Genomic DNA, 22,258 nt, shown 5'->3' with positions numbered 1-22,258 from the left:
GAACCAGTTCCACCTCCTCCGGCCCATCTAACCCATCCTGTCAGCCTGACGCTACAGGGAGATGCCGGGTGCCCGCTGAGATTTTGTTACCAGCAGGCGTCCGGCTTTTTACCCGCAGCTGCAGCTGGAGACTGAAATTCACGTCTGAGCTCCAGCTTCCGGCTCCCACAGTGTGAACTATGGGAGAGACATCATGAAGTCTCTCCCATAGTGCCATGGAGCGAACAGCCAGATGGAGAGCAGATGATGCAGGAGCGGGGCTTAAGGTAAGTATCGTTACTGTTTTTTGTAAGGGGCACTACTACAGGGGACACTACTAATGGGGGCATTACTAATGGGAGCATTACCACTGGGGACATTACTACTGGGGGCATTACCACTGGGGGTACTACTACAGGGGGCATTACTACTGGGGCACTACTACAGGGGACATTACTACTGGATGCATTACTATTGGGGGCATTACTACTGGGAGCATTACTACAGGGTGCATTACTACTGGAGGCATTGCTAATGGGGCACTGCATAGGGGGCAATACTACTGGGGACACTAGTACAGACAGTATTACTACTGGGGGCACTACTATTGGGGGCACTGCATAAACGCCACCACTACTGTGGGCACTGCATAAGGGGCACTACTGCTGTAGGCATTATGTGTAATGAGCACTACTTCTGTGGGCATCGTATAAGGGACTCTACTACTGTGGGCATTAGGTGTATTAGGGGCTTTACTACTGTGGGCATTGTGTATAAGGTGCACTATTGTGGGCATTGTGTAAAAAGAGAACTACTGTGTGTCATAACATGAATAAGGGACACTACTATGTGGTGTATTGTAAATCAGGGAACTATGTGCTGTGTAATGTGAATACGATTGTGCTACTGTGTGGTGTAATTTGAATTGGGCATACTATTGTGTCACCATGCCCCTTTGCTTTTGAGACCACACCCCTTTAAAGACCACACAACCTACTGCGCATGCAGTCCCATTATAAGCACCGGGGGGCAGTGGTGTAACTAGGGCAGGGCCTCTGGGGCTCATGCCCTGGGTGAAGGACCGGTGGTACCGGCCCTTCCTAGTTAGCCAGTGTAGTGCTGACCGCGCAGGCTTCCCTGTGCCCAGTGCTGTCCTGTGCTGTATCGCCCCTTCCCTCCCCCTGAGTGCTTACCCAATAGCATCAGGCAAAGGGTGGGAGGCAGGCTCAGGCTAGCCAGTGCATTTACACACACATTTCTGCCAACGTGGTGGCAAAATGTGTGTTTCAGCAGCCAATGAGAGTCAGACAGACTCTCATTGGCTGCTGCTGCGCCCACTGCAAGAGTCGAGCTGGAGCTCACTCATGAGCTCCACCTTCTGGTTCCTGCAGTGAGTGATGGGAGAGACATCATGACATCATGACAACTCTCCCATAATGCAGAACGCACCAGCCTGGGAAGGCCGAGGTGTAGACGGTGGCGGGATCAGGGATTCAGGTAAGTGGTTTTTTTTAATTTTTTTTACTTGTGTGTCTGCTTTACTGGGGGCACTGCATCGGGATGGGGAACTTTACTGGGAGTGGGATTGCTACTGGGGGCACTGCATCAGGGGGACACATCTACTGGGGGGAACTACTAATAGGGGTACTACATCGGGGGTAACCTCTAATGGGGACTACTACTGGGTGGGGGACTACTACTGGGGGCACTGCATCAGAGGGGACCACTACTGTGGGCACTATTGGGTGGGGGACCTCTACTGGGGGGGAATACTACTGGGGGGCACTTCATCAGGGGACCACTACTAGGGGCACAATCTAAAGGGCACTGCATAGGGGGTACCACTACTGTGGGCACTGCATGGGGGAACTACTACTGGGGGCACTATATAAGGGGTACTGGATAGGGATGACCACTACTGGGGGCACTGAACAGGGGGGACCACTATAGGGGGCACTGTGTAAGAGGCACTGGATAGGGGGATCACTACTGGGGGCCTGCATAGGGGGACCACTACTGGGGGCACTGTCTAAGGGGCACTATTGGGGGCACTGCATAGGGGTGACCACTGCATGGGGCACTGCATAAGGGGGACCATTACTGGGGGCACTGTATAAGGGGCACTAAAGGGGGCCTGCATAAAGGGGGCCACTACTGGGGGCACTGTATAAGGGGCACTACTGGGGGCCTGTAAAAGGAAGACCACTACTGGGGGCACTGTATAAGGGGAACTAATGGGGGGCGGCATAAGGGGAACCACTATTGGGGGTACTATATAAGGGGTACTACTGGGGGCCTGCATAAGAGGGACCACTGCTGGGATCATTGCATACTGGGGGTACTGTATTAGGGGCACTACTGGGGGACCACTACTGGGGGCACTGTATAAGAGGCACTACATTAAGGTGCATATGGAATGGAAAGGAATGTTCTGAGTGATGATAAAGGGGTGTGTGTCATGTTGACACACCCCATTTTAAGTGGCCATGCCCCTTGTGACCACGCCCATTTTTGCCATACGCGCCTTCGGCGAGTGCACATGGGGGGGGCTTCATTTTTCAATTTGCCCTGGCTCAAAATAACCTAGTTACACCACTGCCGGGGGGGGGGGGGTGAGTTCCACACATTCTTTGGGACCACTTTAAGCACGGGGCAAGATCATGTACATTACATTAAGTACCTGATTTATCGCCAGAAAAACCAGGTTGAATTAGCATTTTAAGTGCCTGCTACTTTGCAACATGCTGTTGTTTTGCATGGGACCTACCGATGTTGAAGTTCACAACCTGTTACATGTACCCCCTGGGCTTACCAGTTTGGGGCTGGTTTTAAATAATGGCAGGGTGAACCCACACATTTTTTTTAAATTAAGCCTTTATTTACTCTTTTAAACACAAAAGTCTGCACAGATCTTTGGACAAACATGGAGCTCATAGTCAGGTCTTATGACTTCATGCATTGTGCAGCGATTTTGGTGTGAGTTTGATTGTGTTTGGCAACTTGATTCTTAGTAAATCCATGATTTGTATTTGAGAACATGTAAAGGATACAATGTATGGTATGATGGTGCATTGCACTGAATTAGTGTATAAAGTCATGTTTCACCTGCAACTTGCAACCAAATTTTTTAATCTCAGATTTGCATAATCACACCAAAATCAAAAACAAACCCACAAATTTGGCAAAAATTTACTTTAGTAAATTGACTCCCTATACACATGTTCATTTTAATATGAAGACAATATTTCACAGTAAATGACCAGATATCCCATCCTGTCATTATATCTTATATCACTTTGCATACAAATATTAAGGGCTCCATTCAACAATGATCCGTATTCTCAGTGACATATTTCATGTAGTGTTACAGTGATACTAATGATTACAGCACCAGTATTTAAAATAAAATGTGAGGTCCTAGTGTGTCCCTCTCCTCGGCGCCTTACTTTTCTCTTTCTCTGGCAGCCTATCGCTACATAATGTGCAGGTGTGATGGCCGCCTACTCATGTATATTACAGTTTCATCTGAAAGGGACTCGGCAAAGCTTGAAGGGCTTTGCTGAAGCTGGAAAAGCTTTTACTGGGCTCCCATCGCCACCGATATGGACCATACCATTATTGCCATCTATATATATAGCTGAGTGCACCATTATTTTTTAAATTGATCAGAGCTCATAACCCCTTTTAGTAAGTGCTAAAGGCGTATGGCTTGCTTTTAAATGAAGCCCTACGTATTTGCTACTATACACAGCCCATAGCAGTTTTTCATAACAGAAACCCAAACACATCATGAATATGTATTACTATATTATTACCGGGGGCAGAGCAGCTGTTGTTTTACATCTTTTATAAATAGCCATTATATTAACATCAAGTTTCACATGACAATAACTAAATTCAACTTTGACATTTGTTATGTGTACCTATGGTGCATATGCTTGGTGTGTAATGTTTAATGTGTGTTCATATTGCTCAATAAAACATATTTATATCTGCTATTTGGCCACGTTAGTATCATACGACTCTCCTGTGTCAGGATGGATCCCAGCTGTGTTAAACACTATCATTTACATGAGTGTGATCCAAAAACTATGTTTAATGTATATTTTTCTTCAACTACTGAAAAGCAACTGTTTTAAGAAATTGTAACATTCCCTATGGAACAGCTTCAGAAACTCAAGACTTTAGGTATGTACAGTATGGATTGGTTTATGTCAGTCTTTATGTCAGTCTTTTGCCACGGAGGGATACATTTTCAAGACATAAGAGCATTCTGTTTAGTGCAGTTAGAGAGCTGTTTTTAAATAATATAATACCTTCAGAGCCGTAACTAGACTTTTTTGGCGCCCTGTGCCAGAAAGAGCATTGGCGCCCCCCTCATTTTTCAAAGGGACATAATGCACCCAAAAAAGAGCCATAGCCTCATGGGGAAGGTCCAGGGAAGAGATATGAGAGGCCAGGAGATGCTGGAGATGAAATAAGAGGAAGCTACAAGCAAGAATGATAATAAACAGAAATTTGACAGGCCCAAACAGCGCCCCCTGACCAGTGGTGCCCTGTGCGATGGCACCGGCCGCACTTCCCTAGCTACGGCCCTGAATACCTTATTCCTCCCAACTGATAGTGGAGAAGGACATGTCCTGTAATAGTATGTTTCAGAGGCTAGTACTAATTGCTGCTGCCATATCGTACTAAGGGGTCTATGTATTATGACCTGGGCAGAGATAAAATGGATGGAAATAAAGTACCAACCAATCAACTCCTAAATGTCATGCTTTAAACACAGTCTGTAAAGTTGGTTGGTACTTTATCTCTGTTTACATTATCTTGGTACTTTATCTCTGGTTGGTACTTGATTGGTTGGTACTTTATCTCTGTTTACATTATCTGTCTCCAAGGCTTAGTACATAGACCCCATAAGGATGAGCAGGAATGAATTCCTTCCCCTCTACCTATAGCTTCTATTATATACAATTATAAATATCGCTGAGAATAAAGAGGGATGGTAAAAGGGTTGATGAAAGGGGAATGTTGGGGCAGAGACAGGGGTGTGATAAGTAGATCAAAACATTTTGAAACTTTATTGAATCTTATTGATTTGCATTCTCTGAACATGTTTGAGGTACACTCGCCAACACATATCAACTCATACTGGGTACAATCTATTTTACTTTGTCTGTTTATACATATATCTACTCTCCCACCACAAATAGCATAGAACTGGCATGTCTTGTGATAAAGCTTTTATTTTGTGTTAAAGAAAAATGTAAGGATAAAAAAATTGCTAAAAGATAATGGTTTAGGTAGGTTCTTCTCTTCATTTTGACAGTTCTAAGGACTCACAGTCCTAAAAGATTTAAAGAAACTGTTATGTGACCATTAGATCTCTCAGCTATTTGAGGGCATTTAGTATTAATTACATTTTAAGAAGTCAGCCTAGCAATATTACACCGTTGTCTCTATTCGCTCAATGAGACATCTGAAAAAAACAAAAAACATTCTGTAAGTATCTCAAATTTGTTACTTTCCATGCAGGGATCCTGTGAGGTTTCACGTGCTCACATGTTTTAATGTTTACATTAAATTCAGTATATTTGTTATATAACCATTTTATTGATATAGATGTTTCTGTTACATACAATTTCCAATTACATTGGATCTTATTAGAGATGTCTTGTAAATCTTTGGAATACAAACAGGACATGTGTCTGGGACTTTCATTGTCTAAATATCATATAGTAGAGTCCCCAGGGTAAGCCACAGTTTTCTTTGAAGTGCAGGTTACAGATTTGTTTTTAATTTTCAGGTTCCTCTATATATTGTCCATTGACAAGTCCATCAACTACTAAGGCCATGCTAAAAATAAGCACTTATTTGGAGCTTGATAATTTGCCTACTAGCACAGATCCCATAAGCAACGGTTGGGAGAGCTTCTATGACAGACAGCAGAAGGACTTTCATAAAAATGGCTCTATGGCATAAATTATTCTGCAAGCCTAAAATATTTTTAATAAATGGATTAGCATTAAATATAGATGGCTAAGATATGTACAGATGTGCGGTGATGGAGTGAAGCATAATTGGCCCACCAGGAGAATGCAGTGATAGGGGCCCATGTTAAAGGGTGTGGCCATCAACCAGGGGCTTGGCTAACCAATAGGCAAATCTATAAAAGCAGACCAAGAAACAATGTTTATCAGTGGTCCTGCTGACCCTATACTAGAGTAACAATGCTCAGTCAGGAACATGACTAGAGGAGGGGGTGGGCCTCCAGGCAGTGGACCCACTGGGGACTTCCCCTGTACCCCTGTGGGTCAGTTCAACCCTACAGATGTGTAATAATATACTGTGGCTTCAGTCGCACAAAATAGCCCCTCTTGGCATGCCAGGTCTCAGATGAGCCCACAGTGTGCATGGATTCATGTGTATTTTACCTGTATATATTTTATTGTGTTACCAACCCTAAGTTCTGATGACCATCTTTTATGTGTATAATAACTTTGTCATCTCTTTAGATTAAGTCTAATCACCTTATCCCAATGATTTTTGGGTAAATTAGATTCAAGTATAATATACAGTATATCCCATTAAATTGGGTAATCTGTAATTAAGTACACTATGTAGACAAAAGTGATTGGACACTGACAGCAAATACATCAACAAGATTTTATTGATGTCAGTACTTTGTATGTCAACCACGTGCAGCGATTACTGTAGACTCCCTTCTTGGCAAACTGTCCACAAGTTCTGGACAACAGCTGGTGGTATGTTTTGACATTCCGCCTTATTTACAGTGACCAACTGTGACACTGAGGAAGGTCGAGTTGTCCTAGAATGCACACGTGGCTACAATTCATCCAAGAGGTTCCCAATGGGATTCAGATCTGGACTCTGAGCTGGCCAGTCCATTCGGGTTACTGAATGTTCTGTATACCAGGCCAGCATTGCCCATGACAGGTGGCATTATCATCTTGATAAAAACATTTGTTGTTTCCATAGAACTGCAAGTGAATGGGCCTCCCTACAAAATGTTCTTGTCAAAGCCACCACATTAGTGGCCACCTGGAACTCATGTGAAATGGTATGCATGGGACCATTTTGCTTGTGTAGGGGTGTTCAATTACCTTTGTCTACATAGTGTACATATTTCAGATCACAGCACTGTATGTATCCACATACTGTATTCTTATTTCTAACCTGCATGTTGAAGCCAAAATTATCCTGCAACTGTTTCTGCTGAAGTCCACCAGCACTTTAGACTGCCTGCCTCTTTCCTGGTTAATCATCCATTATTTATCCCTGAAATTGTGACAGTAATAAATGCATTAAGTAAAAGCAAAGCATAACATTTCACAGTTTCTTCTATCTCCGAGGATCCCCTACCCAGCGTTTCATATTTATCTTTTCTCTTGATTGTATATTTTATAAAAAAAAACATTTAAAAAATATAAGTTTATTAAAATGTAAATGTTACTCTTTTGCATTTACTTTTAAGAATACATTTGTTTGATTGTTGATGGTACAAAATGCAGCTTCCAGGCTAGTAACCAACCAACCCCATTCTAGCCACATAACACCCATTCTCTACTCCCTTTACTGGCTGCCTGTCAGATGGCAAATTGTTTCCAAAATTGGCTTACTAACTTTCAAAGCCCTACATGACCAGGACTCATGGTACCTGAAGCAGATTCTGATCCCTTACTGTCCCACTCGAGTACTGCAATCCATTGATGAAGGATTATGAACAGTACCTAGAATCTCCCAGAAATCATCTGGGGGTCGAGCTTTCAGCTTTGTGGCTCTGACTCTACGGAACTCGCTTCCCTACACAGTACGAGAAGCCTCCACTCTAGAGTCCTTCAAAAATAGATTTAAGACATTGCTGTTCACACACACATTTCACTAATGTCCACTGTTAAGCTTGTTTTGTATTTTGTGCTGTAAAGGCAACTGTAAAGCACTTTGAGTCCTTTTAGGAGAAATACGCTATATAAATAACATCATTATTACTATATAACTAACGTTATTATTGTTATTACTCTGAAGGTTTTATTTTTGTTTTTTTATGGTTTATTTCATAGGAGATGTCTTGTGTGATTTTTCCACTGGACCTACAATGTTCCACCTGTTGACAATCTGTGAAGATTTTAATGAATTTATTGTTCTTGATTATCATGATTCCTTCATTAAGGAATTGGAGAGATGGAAGAATAAGGAGGAAGAAGCTTTTGACTGGCAGCATCTCTCTCAGTGTTTTCCTGAACTGGGAAGTGACTGGTAAGTGAATGCTCTGTGGTTAGGTCACATGTAACTGCAGAAACATCTGAATAATATATATTATACAGTACGTAAGGGGCAATTATATATTGTAATAAAAGATTATATATTGTAATAAAAACGCTAAAAAATAAAAAAATGGGAGCTACGTGTGCCCCAGATTCCTGGTTTCTACCTGTTGGACAAAAACTAATTAAAAACCTTGAGAAGAAACAAAGTGTAGCGCTAGTAGACAACAATGATAAATTTAATTGACACAATTAAACATACGTGCACATGAAATTATACATACCTGATCAATGTCTAATGTGATTAACCAAGCTGCTGTAATTAAAAATTGTTGGGGAGGTTCTTGCAATATGTTCCCTGACACAGGTCAGTCCGGGATTAGGAACAATTAATGAATAGAATTGTCTCACCCAAATATAGAGGCTCTGCAATGTCTTATCCACAGGGCACAAGGGAGAGATTTCCCAATGATATCTACCTGTACAATACAGGAGTGGGGAAGATGAAAATATGGCAACCGTGTGTAGAGGTGCCACAGTGTAATTCCCTCTGGGGTCCGTGTGGCTCACCTCAACCAGAGATAATGTCTCCCAAAACTTCTCCTGCGGTGACAGTGACAATGCTGTGGGTGGCCGCCGGGGCCCAAAGTAATGTCCGTTATGTCCATAGTCTCCCTCAAAATGAGCTGACAGCTGGACTATCTCCAAAGTAAGGCTCCAATGTATGCACAGCCAAACAGGGCTGGATAAAGGACGGGAGCCGGCCGCTTAGTAATCTCTGTGTGCGGCCGCTGGATGTCACAGCTGAAATGAGATCCAAAGTGTCGATGTGAGGTGGAAAGGATGGTAAATCATAGGCAGAGCGTCTTAAGTGTAGCAGTGAGATTCAGGATATCCCCTGTGCACTGACGCTCTGCCTATGATAAATAAAAGTAGCTGTGGATGGTGTACTACTAATTGACTGCTGTGCGAAAGCGCTACTGTCTACCCTAGGAAATAACATCCTAACACTGTTTTTGCCACTATAAATATATATATATATATATATATATATATATATATATATACTGTATATATGGAATTGGTATGAAATACCGACATCTGAATACCTGCTGGCTTTCATACCGACGCTAGAAGTCCAATGAAGACATCATCTGACACAAAAGTACTCTAACCCTCCCCCCCAACCCTAACCCTCCCTTGGTGGTGCCTAAGCCTAAGCCCCCTGGGGGGTGCCTAACCCCCTCATCCCCACACCCTAAGCCTAACAATCTTCGGGGGGGTGGGCAACCGTAGCCTCCCCAGGCCATGCCTAACCCTAACCCCCCTCCCCCTAGCCTAACCCTAACCCTCCCAGGGGGGTGCCTAACCCTAATCCCCCCTGGGGGTGCCTAGACCTAACCCTCCCCCCCAGGAGCTGAGCTAACAATCCCTGCTTACCTTTGTTCAGGATGCGGCCATCAGGATTTCGTCATCGAAATAACGATAGGCATTAGGTTTTTGACACCTATCTTTAGTCCCGGGTCAGCCTTCCAACATCAGGATTCTGACGGCTGGCATTCCAATATATATATACACATATAAACGTACAGCATAAGTTATGGAGATCGACACTGCTGTGATTCAAACATCAAAGTGTTTATTCACAGTATTTGAAATATACAGCAATGTTTTGGGCAGCCATGTGCCGTTTCCTAAGTCTTGACTGTCCAAAATATACTGTAGCTGTATAATTAAATTCCTGTATTTAAGAACTTAGTGTGTGAATCACAACTTGCAGAGTAATTTTCCATCTCTTACACTGCATCTTATATATTTTGGCACCCTTGGCAAAACAGTGGGCGCTGGAGTGCCTATTTCTTCTCTCTTTCTCTCTCTCTCTCTCCCTCTATATATGTATATATACAGTAAATACGTATATATATTTCTATAAAATGTAATAGTAAATGCAATTCAAAATAAAAAGTATAAGTAATAGAAACTATTAAAATAATTTTAGATATAATATTATACCACAGTGATAAAATATAAGAACACAAATCATGAACACATTTTTAAAAAAAAGAATCATATACTTAGTAGAATATTATTAAAATTGTATTATTTATTAAATTAAATTAAAACAATGCAAGGCACTGGATCTGACGAGGCTGAAGTTGGCTTCTTATTCACTTCTTATTCATTTCTTATTCACTTCTTATTCATTTCTTATTCACTTCTTATTCAAGCTCCAGCATCTTATTCAGAAAATGTTAAATTTAAATATTTAAATAAAGTTAGATCACTAAACTAATGCTATGTAAACAAAGAATTATGTCCCTTACACAGTCTACAATTATTATTTTTCTGGCACAATAAGGATTTGGGCATGAAAAGGGCAGTAAAGCGGGCACAGGCACCACATTTTGTCATTTTGAATAAGAAGCTGTAGTTGTGCAGGGGTTAACTAGCTTCGGTCATCAAATGTTACACTTGAAACCCACAGAGGGTGGTCTGGTACATATGACCCACTTGTCATTTGTCTTGACCAACAAGGATTTTGGCATGAATAGGGCAGTAAACGGGCACAGGCTCCAGAATTTGTAATTTTGAATAAGAAGCTGTAGTTGTGCAGGGGTTAACTAGCTTCCGTCATCAAATGTTACACTTGAAACCCACAGAGGGTGGTCTGGTACATATGACCCACTTGTCATTTGCCTTGACCAACAAGGATTTTGGCATGAATAGGGCAGTAAAGTGGGCACAGGCACCAGATTATCTCATTTTGAATAAGAAGCTGTAGTTGTGCAGGGGTTAACTAGCTTCGGTCATCAAATGTTACACTTGAAACCCACAGAGGGTGGTCTGGTACATATCACCCACTTGTCATTTGTCTTGACCAGCAAGGATTTGGGCATAAATAGGGCAGTAATGTGGGCACATGCACCAGGTTTCTTAATTTTGAATAATTACCTGTAGTTTTTCAAGGGTTAAATAGCGTTGGTCAACAAATTTGACAATTGGGGTCTTTCCCTAAACCTCTGAGCATGGTCTGGTATTGGAATACAGGAAAAAAAATCTGTGCAGGGTTCACCTTTTCTTCCGATAACCAGCACTAGGTTGGTTATAGGGAGGAAGGGGTTAACACTATAGCAGGGAGACACACTTAGCGTGGTGTCCTCCTGCCATCACATTATCCAGCACAAGGCTGGTTATAGGGAGGAGGGGGTAACACTATAGCAGGGAGATACACTTAGCGTGGTGTTCTCCTGCCATCACATTAACCAGCCCCAGACTATTCAGCATGTTTCTGGAATCTCTCAGAAAGCTGGTACACCGGCAGTGGCGTAATAAGGGGGTGCGTGTGGGGCACCTTGCCCTGGGCACCATCTGACAGGCCCGGCAGAGGGGGGAGCTGATGTCCAGGGCGATGTCCAGTGCTCAGTAGCGTAACTAGGGCAGGGCCGGTGACGATACTGGCCCATCCTAGTTAAACAGTGTAGTGTCAACCGCAGTGAGGAGCTCATTCAGAGTTGGTCGCTGCTGGTGGCTCTGCATGTGGGCAGGTGTTTTTTTTTTTTATCTCCGGCCGCTCGCAAAGCTGTGTGTGACCATCCACAGCTTGTGCGAGCGGGCTGTAGACAGTCATAATTATCATGACCGTTGGGCTTGCGACGAGACCCTGGGGTAGGGTCTAGCTGCCGCAAGCCCGAGTGTACTTCCTGCTCTAATAGAGCAGGAAGTCCACTACTGACATCACTAGTGATGTCAGTAACCCCTCCTAAAAATGACAGACGTTCCTAAGGGAACGCATGTGTTTGTCTGCCCACAAAACAGGGCGAGCTGTCAATCAACATCGACAGCCGTCCCGTCTTGTTGTGAGCCACGTAGCAACTGACCTTCAGTCGCTCAGCTGGTCTCGCACATGCACCTGCTGGACGCAGTGCATACGCAAACATCGAGCTGCTTGCGATCGCTGTGCGCTCGTGAGTGGCTCTGAGTGAGCTCCTGAGTGTGGTCAGCATTTACTCAGGACCAGCGCTAGGCTTCCCTGCGCCCAGCACTGTCCTGTGCTGCACAGCCGCCCCCTTCTCTCCCCCTGAGTGCTTACCTAATAGCACCAGGTGAAGGGTGGGAGGCGTGGTCAGGATAGCCCATAGAGCCGCCAGTGCATTTACAGCAGCCTATGAGAGTCAGACAGACTCTCATTGTCTGCTGCTGCGCCCACTGCAAGAGCTGGGCTGGAGCTCACTCATGAGCTACGACTTCCAGCTCCAGTAGTGGGTTATGGGAGAGATGTCATGACGTCTCTCCCATAATGCAGAGTGCGCCAGCTCGGGAGGACTGCGGTGGTGCGGACGGCGGCGTGAGCAGGAGCGGGGATTCAAGTTATTTTTTTTATTTTTTTTACTTGTGTGTTTGTCTAATGGGGGTACCATTTTTTGTCACACGCATATAGGGAGGGGTCCATTTTTAAACTTGTCCCGGGCTCCATATACCCTAGTTAAGCCACTGCCAGTGCTGTGGCCAAATGCTTGATCCCAGTGCCTTAGTCCTGCAGTCCGGTGAGATGTATCCCCAGCAGGACACATAAGTGTCCGATGGTGCCTAAGGGCGCATGCACACGACGGAGGGAGCTCCGTCATGTGCATGTGCGAGACCTGGCGAGTGATGGGGAATCTGTCGCTCGGGGTCTCGCACCAAAGGGGGCGTGCCGGGGGCGTGGCTGCCAGACGGAGGCGTTCCCATGGGAACGCCTACCATCTGGGTCCGGCCCCACTGACATCACTATAAGAGCCAAAATCACTCCTGGGCTTGCGGCAGCGAGACCCTACCGCAGGGTCTTGTCGCAAGCCCGATGGTCGCGATGGTCTTGACCATCGCGACCATCATCATGGATGCTCGCATAAGCTGTGGGTGGTAACCCACAGCTATGCGAGCGTTCAGGAGGCCGCTCCAATGTTAGGTAGGAGGGCCCTGATCAGAGCGAGCGCTCTGGTCAGAGTGTCTGGCTCTGAATCAAGCCCAGTATGTCTGTTTTCAGTGCCGGTCAAGGGCCAGCAGCGGCTGACATGTGGCGCCAGCTAATAGCTGAATGCAGCTCTTTGACCGCCGGCCATTGAAGAGGGGTGACAATTTGAATTTGAGCCAATCACAGTGGTGACAATTTTGACAATCTGAGCCAATCACAGCGTGCACCGGAAGCCAATAGAAATCGGCCACAGTAAGCCATTTGTTGTAAGCCGCATCATGGCTGGCTACGCCCGTGGCGTCTAGCATCAGATGTCTCTGGGAGGAAGAGTCAATTTGGCGGAAATGGGTGAAGAGCTCCAGTGGCCGTGGAAGAGTCCAGAAGACACCGGGCTCAAAAGAGAAGAGCTCCAGCGGCTGCAGAAGACGCTAGGAGACACTGGGCTCAATAGAGTAGAGCTCTTACAGCGCCGCTACTGGCCAGAATGGGCCAGCGACAGAAAAATGCGGCTGAGGACCGGAGAGTACTGCAGTGGTTGGGAAGTAAAAGAGCGAATGAAGATCCTCACTGCATCCTCTCCCACCCGACAGATAGACCCTCTTTGAGGCCTTACCATCATTAACCCCTCCCTAGACCATCAGATTGTTAGGCAGCAGGCACATAAGGGTCATGAGGCCTTAAGCCTGTGGCACAAATAGGCGGGCATTAGGCCCATGCTCCTAAGGCTATAATTGACCCTTGGCAATAGGCCCAGGTCACATAAATAAGTGAGGTGCCAACTTCTCATCTTGCCTGGGTGCCAAACACCATAATTATTCCCCTGGACCTTGGTCACTGCTACCTGGGTGAAGATTGCTGTGGCAGTGGGAGTTTGCCAGCTCAAGGTGAAGACTACAGGAAGCACTGAGATCGTGGGAGTCGACCCACCTCGGGTGAAGAACACATAGTAATTGTGGATGAACTAGGCTTAGTTCAGCCAAAGACTACTGCACTGGTAAATCTAATTGCATTGTATTTTCATTCAATTGCATGCTATTTTAATTGTCAGGCATTAGGCCCATGGCCACTGTGGGTGTTAAGCCCTAACCATCAGGGACAGCCTTTGCTAGGCGGACAATAAGCCTGAGCCAGAGAGGGCACTAGTCCCACAAGGTATAAGGGGCATTAGGCCCTATAGGGTTAATTTGGAATCCACATCATTAACCTATTGTTAGGTGTCATTGATCCCCTAGAAGGCAGGCACTAGGCCTGACGCAGCAGAAGATGATTAGGCCCTGTAGTACTGTTGTTCTGATTTGATAAGAATGTATTGAGGTTTGTAACCTTGTTACCTCGTCATCTCAGCTACTACAATCAGGCCTCCATTAAAAGGTAGGCTGTAGTAAGGTACCTGTTTGTGATTATGGTAATGTTTTGTAACTGTATTATTCCCTTGTCCTGTAACAATTATTGCATTATTGGTGTAGATGCATTGTTGGGGAGCATAGGTGTAGCATGGTGATATGGAGTGCACTACATCCACCCTGTATTGCTGTTGGCAGGGTGCTGATGTATGTATGAGTAGTCAAGTTGGTGTGTGTGGTCAGAAGCATCACCTACCTTGGTGTCACCTGGTGCGGATGCTCTGAGTCCTCCTGCGCGCCATAGGCGTGTGCTCCCGGAAGGGGCGTGGCTTCGCAGGAAGGGGCGTGACCTTGCCCGTAAAGCGACACCCCTTATGTGAGCCGATCTTGGGTGCGTTACCGCCTCCCGTTCTCGTCACACAGTGGGCTTCCCCAGTGCTCCTGCAGCTGTTGGGGCAGCCCACATTCTCTCCCTGCCTCTCTCCGCGTCCTGGCATCACGGTGACACCATCCGACGGGGTGACACCAAAATAGCAGAGCAGCTCTGCTATTTTGGTGTCAAAGCCTTCGGATGGTGTCACCCAGTGCGGCCCACCCCCAGTGGCGGTTCTAGGTTCGGGCTAACAGGGCAGTCACCCAGAGCACCGGCCCCTAGAGGGCACCACTGATTCCCCAGGAGGGCAAAAATAAAAATCCCATAAGAAAAATTTAAAAAAAAGCAGCGACAGTCACCCCCGCATTGATATTTGTTATCAGCGGGCACCCGGCTCCCTCTCTGCAGCGGCAGTCGAAGCTCACTCCAGAGCTCCGGCTCCCGCATAGAGCACTATGGGAGGGACGTCCTAATGTCATGACATCTCTCCCATAGAACCGTGGAACCGGAGCTCACTCCTGAGCTCCGGCTCCAGCAGAGAGCACTATGGGAGGGACGTCATGATATCTCTCCCATAGATCTGTGGTGGAGCCGCGGTCGGACCAGACGGCAGCGGACGCAGGAGTGGGGCCTAAGGTAAGTATTATGTTTGTATGTTTTATTTTTCAGAAGGGAGACATGGGGCATTACTACTGGGGGCATGTCTATAAGGGGGCATTACTACTGGGGACATTACTACTGGGGACATGTCTATAAGGGGGCATTACTACTGGGGGCACTACTATAGGGGGCACTAATGGGGGCATTACAACTGTGGGCACTACTATAGGGGGCATTCCTACTGTGGGCACTACTACAGGGGGCATTATTACTGGGGGCACTACTAATGTGGGCACTACTATAGGGGGCACCACTATTGGGGGCATTACCAATGGAGGCACTACTATAGGGTACTTTACCAATGGGGGCATTAACTCTGTGGGTACTACTGAGGGCACTGCATGGGGAGCACCAATACTGGGGCCATTGTGTAAGAGACACCACTGCTGTGAGCATTCTATAAGGGGCACCACTACTGTGGGCATTGTATTAGGGGCACTACTACTCAGTACTGGACCTTGTGTATAAGGGGCACTAATTTGAGCATTGTGTAAAAGGGGCACCACATGAATAAGGGATTAATGTGTGGCGTAATTTGAATTGGGGACACTGTATTATAGAGGACATAACTGTGTGTGGCACAATGTATTATACAGGGCATTACTGCGTGTGACAATGTATTATACAGGGCATTACTGCGTGTGACATAATGTATTATACAGAGCATTACTGCGTGTGGCATAATGTGTTATACAAATTCTTACTGCGTGTGGCATAATGTGTTAAACAGGGCATTACTGCATGTGGCATAATGTGTTATAAAAGCCATTACTGCATGTGGCATAATGTGTTATACAGGGCATTACAGCATGTGGCATAATGTGTTTATAAAGGGCATTACTGTGTGTGGAATTATGTGTTATAAAGGGCATTACTGCACATGGCAATTAATCGCCACGAGGGGGAGAGCTTGAGGGGAAGACCAGCACCTTCGTAAGTGCTGGGCACGCCCTACAGTGTGATGAATTGGGGGAGATCCGCAAGGACACACCCCCTTTCCGGAAGCGCATGCGCTTTCAGTGCAAGCTGAGGAACGTCTTCTAAAAAAAAGTTGGCAACTAAAAGTTGGCCCTAAGCTCCACAATGTCTAGAACCGGCCCTGTCCGCACCCCCCTTGTGGTGCCAGTGTGTGTGGTAAACACTAAAGAAAGAAGTCAGTATAGTGAAGCCATGTAGGTGGCTGTTGTTTTGTGTTTATCTGCAGGTACCGAGATCCGGATCATTTCTCCATTGCCCAAATTAATTATGCCAAAATCCTTGTTGGTGAAGGGAAATGGCAAGTGGGTCATGTGTACCTGACCCCCCTCTGTGGGTTCCAAGAGTCAAATTTATTGACCAAGGATAGTTACCCCCTGCACAACTACACATACTTATTCAAAATGACAAATTATGGAGCCTGTGCCCACTTTACTGCCCTATTCATACCCAAAACCTTCTTGGTCAAAGCAAATGGCAAGTGGGTTATATGTACCAGACCACCCTCTGTGAGATCCAAGTGTAACATTTGATGACTGAAGCTAGTTAACCCCTGCACAACTATAGCTTCTTATTCAAAATGACAAAATATGGTGCCTGTGCCCGCTTTACTGCCCTATTTATGCCCAAATCCTTGCTGGTCAAGACAAATGACAAGTGGGTGATATGTACCAGACCACCCTCTGTGGGTTTCAAGTGTAACATTTGATGACCGAAGCTAGTTAACCCCTGCACAACTACAGCTTCTTATTCAAAATGAGATAATCTGGTGCCTGTGCCCGCTTTACTGCTCTATTCATGCCAAAATCCTTGTTGGTCAAGGCAAATGACAAGTGGGTCATATGTACCAGACCACCCTCTGTGGGTTTCAAGTGTAACATTTGATGACTGAAGCTAGTTAACCCCTGCACAACTACAGCTTCTTATTCAAAATTACAAATTCTGGAGCCTGTGCCCGTTTACTGCTCTATTCATGCCAAAATCCTTGTTGGTCAAGACAAATGACAAGTGGGTCATATGTACCAGACCACCCTCTGTGGGTTTCAAGTGTAACATTTGATGACCGAAGCTAGTTAACCCCTGCACAACTACAGCTTCTTATTCAAAATTACAAATTCTGGAGCCTGTGCCCGTTTACTGCCCTATTCATGCCAAAATCCTTGTTGGTCAAGACAAATGACAAGTGGGTGATATGTACCAGACCACCCTCTGTGGGTTTCAAGTTTAACATTTGATGACCGAAGCTAGTTAACCCCTGCACATCTACAGCTTCTTATTCAAAATTACAGATTCTGGAGCCTGTGCCCGTTTACTGCCCTATTCATGCCAAAATCCTTGTTGGTCAAGACGAATGACAAGTGGGTCATATGTACCAGACCACCCTCTGTGGGTTTCAAGTGTAACATTTGATGACCGAAGCTAGTTAACCCCTGCACAACTACAGCTTCTTATTCAAAATGACAAAATATAGTGCCTGTGCCCGCTTTACTGCCCTTTTCATGCCCAAATCCTTATTGTGCCAGGAAAATAATAATTGTAGACTGTGTAAGGGACATAATTCTTTGTTTACATAGTGTTAGTTTAGTGATCTAACTTTATTTAAATATTTTAATGTAACATTTTCTGAATAAGAAGCTGGAGCTTGAATAAGAAGTGAATAAGAAATGAATAAGAAGTGAATAAGAAATGAATAAGAAGCTGGCCGAATAAGAAGCCAACTTCAGCCTCATCTGGATCTGGTGGTTAGGATGTTTTGTAGAGTAATAAGCATTGTGCTACCATGCAGTGGCAGATCCAGGGGTGGGACGATTGGGGTGATCGCCCCCCGTAGCCCTGTGTAGCTGTAATCAGGTCTCTTGTGTCTGTAATGTCAGTACTTTGCTGGGATCACAGATCGCAGATTGATTAAACTGTCTGCTGCAGTCTGAACCTATCGAGTACTGAGCTGCTCATTAGTTAGCCGAGACTCTGCTAAGACACCCCCCTGTGGCAGCCAGTGGCTCCCGTATGCTGCATATATAGTTTCAGTGCCTGCATGAAGAGATCTGACAGTGAGTACTGAGCTTTTGCACTGCAGAACGTTTCATGACAATGGCCCTCATTCAGACCCACTCGCAAGCGGGCGCACGTACATTAGGCGTACGTACAAAATTATTTAAATTCAATGGCTCGCTCGTATTTTCGTTCGCATCTAAAATTCCTCCCTAAACTCAGGCGACCCCTCCTCTAACTAACGAGCGTGCGAAATAGCGAGCGTACATCCCCGAAATGGCTTGAAGGGAACGCACGCACAAGTGAAACCGGAAGTGGCCTTGTCAGATGTCGATTACCTGCTCCTTTATTCTGCCTACCTCCCTCAATCGTATCATGCCAATCAATGTATCAATTAGCTTAATTGTTTTTTTTTTTTCAACACAATGCAAGAAACTTTACTCTTGTCCGTGTTTGTGTTTACCCGCAGAATACGTACGGATGGAACATTCGCTTTTATTGTTCAAAAAACATGTGAACCACAATTAAACAATTGTTCTATTGCTGTGGATCCCCGCATATTTTCCGGGGTTCATTTCTTTATTTAAATTTGCAAACGCATGTCACTGCATCAAGCCTATCATAACTCTCCAGAGATTTCTGGCCCTGTTGAACACATGACTCATACACTAACCAATAAAATTGCTCCTGTTAATTTCCAAAATACATTAGCCAATCAGAAATTTTTGCCACACTTTATCAAAAATGTTTTGTATGAAAAACTCCATTGCCATCATGAGAGCCTCCGCATTCACCAGGCGCGAGCTGCTGGTGCTTACGGAGGTGATGGATAGGCGGATCACCAGCCAGCCTCCACCCATCACCAACCGGCAGAAGCGCTCCGCGTATGCGGAGGCACGGTCCCACCTGCGGTCATTGGGTTCACGCCGCAACATCGGGCAGCTTGAGCACAGGTGGTCAGACCTGCAACGGCGAACGCCCCGCTTGCTGGCATGCTTTCGCATGCAGATCCTTGAAAGTAAGTGTTATGTATTGTGGTTTTCATGTTTGTGTTTGTGGGGCAAACTGCGTGTGCATGTTTTCCTGTCTGTCCTATTAATTATTTGTCCTCATATCTGCGTGTGCATGTTTTCCTGTCTGTCCTATTAATTATTTGTCCTCATATCTGCGTGTGCATGTTTTCCTGTCTGTCCTATTAATTATTTGTCCTCATATCTGCGTGTGCATGTTTTCCTGTCTGTCCTATTAATTATTTGTCCTCATATCTGTGTGTGCATGTTTTCCTGTCTGTCCTATTAATTATTTGTCCTCATATCAGCGTGTGCTTGTTTTCCCTCTATTTCTGTTTTTTTCATTCTACTCCTTTTTGCATGTTTTTTGTTGCTGGTTTTTTTTTTTTTATTTGGGCCCCGGATTTGCCCAGAAACTAACCTCAATTTGTTTGACATATTTTAGGAGGACAGCCAAGACTACGCCGTCACCGTCCGGCCAGACGGCGTTCCCGGCCACTATCCCCAACCCCCAGCCAACACTCCACCCCAAATATTTCCCCTATACCCCACTCCTCCCCAGCCTTCCCAGACCCTCTCCCGGAACTGTCGGGCCTCCTTCCCCTCCGTCCCACTTCCCCCTCTCCTCCACCCACCCCTCTTCCAATTACCCCCTCCCCGGAGTCCATCATTACCCCTCCCCGTTCTTTGGGGAATGAAGGCTCCTCCGAGGAGGAACATGGAGGGACTTCCGGAGCTCCCGTTTTGGCTCCCGGTATGTTTTTCTTTCTCATTTTTTTTAACCACAAACTGTTTGTATGTAATCATGTGTCGTGCCTTTATTCGTGCTTGTTTGGTTTACTTTTGGTGATTTAGCAGTTTGCCTTTACCTCTTCCTGCTGATTTCAACATACACATATCACACCTGTGTGAATTTGTACATAGGCCTTGTATTTTTGGCAGCACCCCCTTTTTGTTTTGGTTTTTCTTTTTTCGGTTTAGGAGTGATTTCGTTGTGTTTTTGTTTTTTTAATGTGGATTCCCTATTGTTTTATTAATCCACACACTTTTCTCACCCACAGAGGAACAGAGGCGTCGACAAGAGGTGGACGATTGTGTTGGCCAGATGCGCCAACATGTCATTGGCATTCTTGTGGCCCTTGACCGGCTGTCTGGCATCCTTCGCCAGTAGTTTTTTTTGTTTATTTTCGTTTTGTAAATAAATTTTGTAGTTCTAATATACGTTCTGGCTCATTCTTTTTTTCAAAAACAAAAATAGTTTTCCCTGACATAAGTAGACTGTTCCTGCAAGGATTTCCCTTTTTTAAAAGTTAGATTGTATTTTGTATTTGTATGTTAAACAGCCACAAGAAACACATAACAGTAACAATGTCATTTCCCTTTTTGGGTGTAGTGTCAATTAGATATTTCGCCATTTTACAGGTTCCTAGTTGGTGTGCAAGCTGCTTAGGCCAATCTTCAAAATCCAAAGATTTGGACAGGCTTCCTTTTGGTGTGGGTTGGGAACCTGCAAACATATTTCAGTTTACATCAACTGGTGTCAGTACTGGATTACCCCTTAGTCAAATGTAAGGTGTGTTAACCTGGTTACACTTGCTGTTAACGTCCAAAAAAAGGAAGACCATTTCACTCTCCAAACATTTATTCACAACATAAATGAGAAATCAAAGTGGTCAGTCCCAAAAAAAAAAAACAGTGATAATCTCAAATACAACACATACAAATAAAATATTTAATTAAAAAAAACAATCAAGAACTGGTTGACGAAGGACCATGCCAACATGATTCCACAAACATGGCGTTGCGATATGGGTTCCAGAATATATGGACAAAATCACCAGATCCAGGTTTGGTAAGGGTAGCAGGAAGTAGTGAGCGTTGGAGTGGCAAAGATTATGTGAACAAACAGAAGATGGTGAAAAAAAATAAATAAATTAGATGTTCGCAAACAAACACAAACACATTAGGTATAAACACTGTAGTTTGGGTCAAACTTACCTAAAAAATCTGGCCACCACATCATCGCGTATGGCCCCCCCACATACTGACCTCCGACCAACCTCGGGGGGGCCATCCTCAGGTAAGGCATCCTCTGGCTGCATTGGGACACCACTCCTTATGGCGATGTTGTGAAATATCCCACACAGGACCACAATTTTCGACACCATATCCGGCAAATACATGAGCTCGCCACCAGAGCGGTGGAGGCATCTGAATCGGCCTTTTAAAAGGCTGATACAGCGCTCCACCACTTGCCTGGTGGCTGTAAGTGCAGAATTATACTCACTTTGTGGGCCTGGTGTGGGAGCCAAATAAGGAGTGAGCAGCCAGGACATGCAAGGGTATCCACTGTCTCCTGTGAAAAATAAGAGACAACATCAGGAACACTGTGTATCAAGCTTAACATTGTTATGTACTAAAGGTCTCCACTTACCCAGAAGCCACGCATCACCAGCTTGTAGGTTGGTTAATTTCTGCCATATCCCTGATTGCCGGATGACGAAAGAGTCATGTGCACTTCCTGGTAACTTAGCATTCAGGGACTGGATCTGGAGGGAGGCATCACATACCACCATTACATTCAGGGAGTGATAGTGTTTCCTGTTTCTAAATATTGCCTCCAGCCATGCTGGAGGCTGAAGTGGTATGTGAGTACCATCCACAACCCCTATGATGTGTGGGAAGCCAGC

General features: G+C 45.1%; 1 pseudogene; it reads left to right on the top strand.

Annotated features, from left to right (window-relative positions):
* Window positions 1–4,016: 4,016 nt before the first annotated feature.
* Window positions 4,017–22,258, top strand: part of LOC148509622 (nicotinamide N-methyltransferase-like) — a 30,027-nt pseudogene continuing 11,785 nt past the window's right edge.

Source organism: Taudactylus pleione, unplaced genomic scaffold (assembly GCF_031769625.1).
Source record: "Taudactylus pleione unplaced genomic scaffold, aTauple2 ptg000318l, whole genome shotgun sequence".
NCBI lineage: Eukaryota > Metazoa > Chordata > Amphibia > Anura > Myobatrachidae > Taudactylus > Taudactylus pleione.
The sequence above is the reverse complement of the archived record's forward strand: the minus strand, read 5'-3'. Positions and strand labels throughout refer to the sequence as shown.